At 39.3% G+C, this 7,128-nt stretch overlaps 1 pseudogene; it reads left to right on the top strand.

Annotated features, from left to right (window-relative positions):
- The first annotated feature begins 2,405 nt into the window (after positions 1-2,405).
- Positions 2,406-2,534, top strand: LOC112319751 (small nucleolar RNA U3; annotated as a pseudogene).
- Positions 2,535-7,128: the final 4,594 nt, after the last annotated feature.

Genomic DNA, 7,128 nt, shown 5'->3' with positions numbered 1-7,128 from the left:
TGCAAAGCCTGTGTTCTTTCCGTATACTCACGCCCACGAAGTACTTCCTGTGGTCCAGAGACTACGTGAACTGTGGGACATGCACTCTCCTTCACATACATAACTAGTAAACATCCATAGACACATATTATATTTTTATTTTCTACTTAGTTATACAGGTGAAGAGGAGGAGCTTTCTTAATCCCAGAGATTCTACACTTGCTATATATTTCCTTCCTTCCTCCCTTCCTCCCTTCCTTCCTTCTATCTCATTAACAACAATAAAACAGTGAGGATGATTATATATATTTGACAAATAATTTGGGCGGGGTGGATGTATGGCTATATCTTTTTAATATGCATAAAAGCCTAAAAAGCATTTATGGCTCACTGTGGTAAGTCTATGCAGGGGCATAACTCAACAATCATAAAAATGTTAAGGTCTTTTTTCAAGTTTTTTATTTTATCTTTTAAAGATTTTATTTATTTATGTTTAGAGAGGGGAAGGGAGGGAGAAACAGATAGAAACATCAATATGTGGTTGCCTCTCATGCATCCCCACTGGGGACCTGGCCTGCAACCCAGGCATGTGCCCTGACTGGGAATTGAACCGATGACCCTTTGGTTCACAGGCTGGTACTGAATCCATTCAGTCACTGCAGTCAGGGCAAAATGGTTTTTTTTTTTTTTTTTTGAGAAAATGCTACGCAGAGTTGAAAAATGGCAATTACAAACACATGTGATAGTGTTATCGTCCAAGAACTGAAAGAGGTTTTTGTTAGTGTGATTGTGTTTAGTCGGTCATTTCCCATCCTCAGTTTGTTTATTGTCCAGATAGTATACAGCGAACTTATGAAATTCCTCAAGGTCACACAGAAGCCACGGCTGTCCTTGGGAAAGGGGCTTGTGTGTTCCTGAATCCCAGCTAGATCCTCCAGCTTCCTGTGGTGGGTGGGTCCCTGTGTAATGAAAGAAGGCTCTTAAACAAATTCTGTTTATGATTTATCAACTTAGCATAAAGCATTTATCTTCCAGTTTCCGAAAATAGAACCAATTAAAATGTCTGCTTAGCACTGTTGTTTTTTAACTTTTAATTTTTCTTCAGATAAAGCCTTTGTAGAAAGCTAAGTGGAACATCACAGATATGAGGGGAAGGGAGAAGCCCTCACTTCCCTGTTACCAACACTGACCACCTTCTTTCACCATCTCGATAAGACAAGCAAGGCGAGACCTTTTCTCTTCCTGAACTGAGAGCGTGACATCCTTGGTCAGGCAAACCGGGCCTTGCTGGGTATAATAGATAGCAGAGAAAAATTTTTATTCCAGACAGTTGCTAATGTGGAAGAAAAGCCCAACGAATTTTAGTGTTTTCCCCACTGTCAAACAAGATTAAACAATTGCAGCAAGAAAAATGGCAGGCTTGTAAAAGGAGGCCTCAGAACAGTGTTTTCCTTCACAGTGAAAACACTGTCTATAACTCCCAATCAGAGGCATAAAAGGGAGACTCGCTAAAAACCCTACGGGGATCTACTACTTTTGAGATGTCTCCTTTAAGTCTCTCTTTCACAGCTATTCCATTAAAGAGCGACTTGCCCAATGAGGACCACAGAGAGTTGGAATTGGAATTTCCATGCTGGATGTCTTCCATGAAAAAGAAAATGCACGAAGCGCTTGCTCTGAAAGTTGAAGGGAGAACAGTGAAAAAGGAGACCTCAGCTCTCAATTTGCCTGAGTTACCATCAACTTCCAGCAGCCACCGAATGCCTATAAAGAGCAAATGATTGGTGAGCAACTGGAGACTCCAGCCTGCTTTGCTGGGAGCAGAGTTGCAAATTAAGGAAGATATTCTCCGAGACTGAGACTCAGGGAAAGAAAAGGGCTTTCCTTGTATCACATTGCTGGGGCTCCCTCCACAGCCTCCTGACACCCAATACGGTTCTGTTTCCACTGCACTGCAATGCTGTGCATTGGAGATTTACCTTTTTCCCCTCCTCTAGATTTTCAGCATGCAGCCTCCCCTGACTGTTTCACTGTTACCGGCACCCCGTTCGTGTGTCTATCACCACGCACCGACCTGTCGAACAGGAGCCGTGGGGATGTCACGGGATGCCGTCATGATATATGCTTTTCCACGCATTTCTGTTGAATGTATATGGTGATGCTTTGACATTTCTATGGGGTGACAATCATCTTGAAATTATGAAATTGCAATTATCATATCAAATTTAATATTCTGTGTACTTCAGAACTGATTTTTTTTAATCAGAGATTGCTACCTCTGTGTAGCTGATGGAACTGATTTTCCTACAGTAATGCAGCTTTTGTCACTTCTACTCTTAGAATTGTGTCACTACATTAACTCCTTCTTTCCCATGAAGATGCTTTTAGTTACTTCTTTTTTTTCCTCTTTAGCAAAGGGCTAAGACAAGACTATACTTTCAGGGATCATTTCTATAGTTTGTTACTAGAAAAGGGCTAAGAGATCAGTTCCTTCTTTACAAACATTCAGAAAACCCTACTTAATGGGAAAAGAGGCACCCTCATCTCCGAAGGGACAACAAACTATGATTGTATACCTGTAAGCCTAACTCACAGATACCCCAGTCTCCCTCAATCTACACCACATAGCAAAGAAGAACCATCACCAGTGTGCAGAGTTGGGAAAAAGCGGTACCATTGAGTAGCAGCGTCTTCATAACATGGACTGTACACTCTCTGAGTTTCGAAATCCCCATAGAGAAGCCGGGGTCTCGTACGTTCAGACAACTAAGAATCACTCAGCTTTCCAATGATGGAGCAAACAGAAAGAGACCAGTGTTTCCCTGACAGTCAGTCAGTTGCTCTCTCATCAAATTCCACGACCAAACCTCCAAACCCTTTCCAGAAGACAGACCTCCTACAATAGACTACTGTGAAGAATTTAAAAATTATCGTTTCTGAATTTTACCACAAGATCCCTTTCTTCTCCATTGAAAATGGTTAACCACAGCGCTGCTTCCATGAGCCCCTGATATTTAGTGATAACACACCGAGGCACCGATCGGGTTCCCTTCCCTCATGAGCAAAGGCAACTCCTCTAAGCACCAGACTCAGCCCCCACCTCCCGCCATGGAACTCGCCATCATTCTTAGGGATATTTCCTGCTGAAATTAGCTAGGAAATGCCGCAGGAGGTGCTTTTGTCCTATGGTTTTGGAATAAAGAATCTTTTTCTCTAAATTGAAACACAAAAAGTAAAAACAACTCAAATTAATGGCAAATAGACTTCGAGGGGAAAAAATGCTGCCCTGCTACAAAAAAAAAAAAAAAGCAACAATAATAACAAAAAACGAGCACTGTAAATACGGCTCTTAAGTTGTGAACGCACCATAACGTGGTATTTCACAATCATACAGGAATTTCAAAGGCTCTAACTGACATATTTGGAAAGACAATGTTGATCTATAATTGCCTTGCAGCCACATAAAAGAAGCAATTATATTTGTCAATACAGATAAATATAATTTCTGTGCTTAAGATCTGTGAACTTGATTTATGTGTCGGTCACCATCTATTACTGCAAAACTTTCTATCACTGGCTTATTAAAGCTTCATTATGGTAGGAAATTTGAATGCCAATTTGGTTCCAGTTCATGCAAAAAAGTTTTGTATTCACAAATGAGTGACACGAATAATCTTTTCCAGGAGCGTGTGAGCTCACCGATCACTGCAACACTTCACTGTGCATAAACATGACTTTGACTATTACACTGGTCCGGATCATTTAGTGGAGCTGAGTCATTTTTGAAAAACATTGCCTGTGCATAGAGGGAAGGATGAAGGAGAATAGCAAACACCATAAATAAATTTATAAGATGATGGTGAATCAAAACACATTTGCAGTTTTTCTGAAATAGGAATAAGGAATTTCTTGTTCGGGAGAACAAAAATAACGTTCCGGTTGCGACTGCCCCCATACCAAACTATTCAGCATTTCTTTCGATAATAAACACATACAACAAAATAATCCTGATGTCATATTTTTGCTAAAATAGTTTAGGTTTTCAATTGCCCATAAAAATGGTTTATAACTAAAAATCTAAAGGGCTAAGAATTAAACGAAAACATAACTTGCAATCTGAAAAATAATCTCAGAAGTAATTTGTTAAGGGTTAATGGCTTGTTAAATGACATATGCATCACAAAACCTGGAAGCACTTTAAAACACTGTGACCCCAATGAAAAGGTTACACACAATAATAAATATTCTAAACAAATGTCAGAAAACCATACTTTACTATAAGAGTTGTTTCTAAACATGTTCCACTTAAGCCTCAAATTTATGAACTTGATTTATAACATTAATCTTTACTTAGGAAAATAATAAATGCTTATCATAATCAGACTGTAATTAAAAAACAAATAGTCTTGCAAGAGTCTCTTTTTACTTTAGTTTAGAAGATGTCATTTCTGTATTGAAAAATAGGTTTTTTAAGTAACCATCAAACATATTTACTAAAACCTAATTACACAGATATAAAATGTGCATTTTGATGCTGTGTTAGTACTAATCCCTAGTTTGATGATCTTCCTATCATCCTACCTTTAGATTAAACACACACATACACAAACAAACATTTACTTTACATCTCTGTCGTGATTAAACACTCCTGATAGAGTGTCTGACAAAATAATTTGATTAGGTGTTTAAAGTTTCCATGCAAATCTAAAGGCACTTCTCATTTTTAATACAGGAAAACAGGAAGTCAGAATGAAAGTATATTCAATAATGCATCCTCTAGGACAGAGAGGTTCACGAGTGACATCATAGGGACGTGGCAAAGGTAGACCATTCGACCGAGGATAATAGAAACAATTTCTATCATGAACACATCACAATTCTTAAAGACTATTTGCTTGTCCTTCCTGTGCATGCTAAATGTTAAGACTGCTGTATTACTTGGCACTACACAGAAAAGGCCGGGATGCTTATAGCACCCACCTGGTTCAGGAAGCAATGATTCAATGGGCAGGTTCCTATACGTTGCCTACGTGAGAAAGTAGTATCAGAACAGAGTGCGTCCGTATGTGATGGCTGGTCCATCACAGAGAGAGAATCCCTACAGATGCTAGAAGAATAAGGTTAATTACCATTTTGCCTGATAGATTTATGTCGTAGCTTTATGAAAAGAATTGTGAAAAAATAATGCTGTCATAGGCAAACTGGTTATCAAACAAATGTGTACATGTGTTACAGAGAGTCTCATTATTTCCTTCAGATTTTCAATACAGCCTGGATAGCTGCTGGACACATGGACTCTTCTTTGGCTCGCTTGCCCCCCGCTTCTAACATTTTAGAGTTCATCTTGTGCTTCACTTCTGAGACTGGCAGGCACAGGCATCCTTCTAGTGTTGCCAGGCAGAATATCATTATTTCTGAAAAATTCAAGAACTCCTAGAAGCCCTGTTTTCACTCATGGTGGGCATTCACTCCTTCTAGAAAAATTCCTGTAATGAAACGTGAAAGGAATAGATGCCAGTTTATGGGTTTATATTTCTGATCAAGGATTTAGTGAACTTTATTACCCCAGAAACACCCATAAATATAAAACTTGACCAAATATGTGATCGACTATAAAGCAGACACCTGAATGCTATATTACATGAAAACTTCTACCATATAGATAAATCAGACAGGACCAGTGGAGTAAGCTACCACATAAAATTTTATAACAGCTGATTCAGGATCAGGGTGCTCTATAAAATGTTCTTATCTTCATCACAATTCCAGCCTTACTTTTGCTGTTGCAAATATAAAAGGAAAGAACTCCCTTCCCCAGGTTCCTGATGTTTGGGAGGGTTTCCATAGAGGACAATTTTAAAGGGCATCTCTGAAAATTTAACAAGGTATAGGGTCACTTTTATTTCACCTTAGTGAGTTTCAGAATGATCTATTTTACTTTTGTTTCTTTTTATAAGTTTTACTTTATTTCTGGTGAGCTTAAGTTTTAAGGATCCAGTTATTGAGTTTATTGTTGCATCTGAAATTAGGATACATTTCCTCAAAAGTGGCAGGGCAGCCTCTGTGCCAATGCATGCCGCCTGCCTTGGTTACAGTATAAACCACATGGATACAATCTGCAAAGCCGAAGTCTCACACATGTGCCATGAATCCCTGTACAGCCCAGGCCTCCTCTGCACAGTTGAGGGGGTTGTGGAGAGATTCCACTCGAATGATAAAAGCATTAGTGACCATTTACAAACCAATTCAGAATTCTACCAAAACATAAATACATAATTTTCATGATCCTGCAAGAGAAAGTTAAAGATATGCTTTCAAAAAAAAATCCACTTCTGTTACAAAAATATTTTTGGAAGACTGAAAATCAATACACTCATAAATGAAAACTTTTGTATGTGTTTATTTTTGTGTAGCGGGAAGAGTAAAACTATCTTTTGTTATCATTTGTAAATATAATCCCATGAAGATGTTACTGCCAGGCAAACTGTCAACGACTATTACAATTACAATCAATAAGAAACCTTGGAAACAACTGCACACGAACAATCTGTCACTTTGCGTGTGTGGAGACACATGTAGGTTTCTGCGCTGCATGCATTCAACGTGCTCTCTCCTGCTGCGCATGTCAGACGCTGTGCAAGTCTAGGATGGGATGTGGGTGTGGTACAGAGTTCCGCTGGGTCTCTCCAAAAGCATGGGGCTGCATTATGATAGGACAGGAGGTAGGGAGGAGGGTTCCCCGGGCCCACACAAATGGCCTCCTGCAGGGGACAGAGGGGCGGAGGAGGAAGAGGTGGCAGAGGACCAGTTGTTCAGCTGTCTCTGAATGTTGGAATATCACACTATCCTTAGGGACACCTTAGAGTCCAGTGCACCCTGAGAAGGGAGCTATGTTGGTAAGTTCCAGCTTCACCTCCTCTACAGGGATGTTTAATGATCTTATCTTCACGAAAAATATCCTTCATGAATATTTAGTGCAGCTTACCCCTGAACAACACAGGTTTAAACTGCAAGCCTATTTATATGCAGATATTTTTCAATACATTCTGTAAATCAATTTTCTCTCCCTTATGATTTTCCTAATAACGTTTTCTATTCTCTAGCTAAATACCCCATATATTGTAAGAATACAGTACACAATACGTATAC

The sequence above is a fragment of the Desmodus rotundus genome, chromosome 6, assembly GCF_022682495.2.
Source record: "Desmodus rotundus isolate HL8 chromosome 6, HLdesRot8A.1, whole genome shotgun sequence".
Lineage (NCBI taxonomy): Eukaryota > Metazoa > Chordata > Mammalia > Chiroptera > Phyllostomidae > Desmodus > Desmodus rotundus.
Note: the sequence above shows the minus strand (reverse complement) of the source record. Positions and strands in the feature narration are given on the sequence as shown.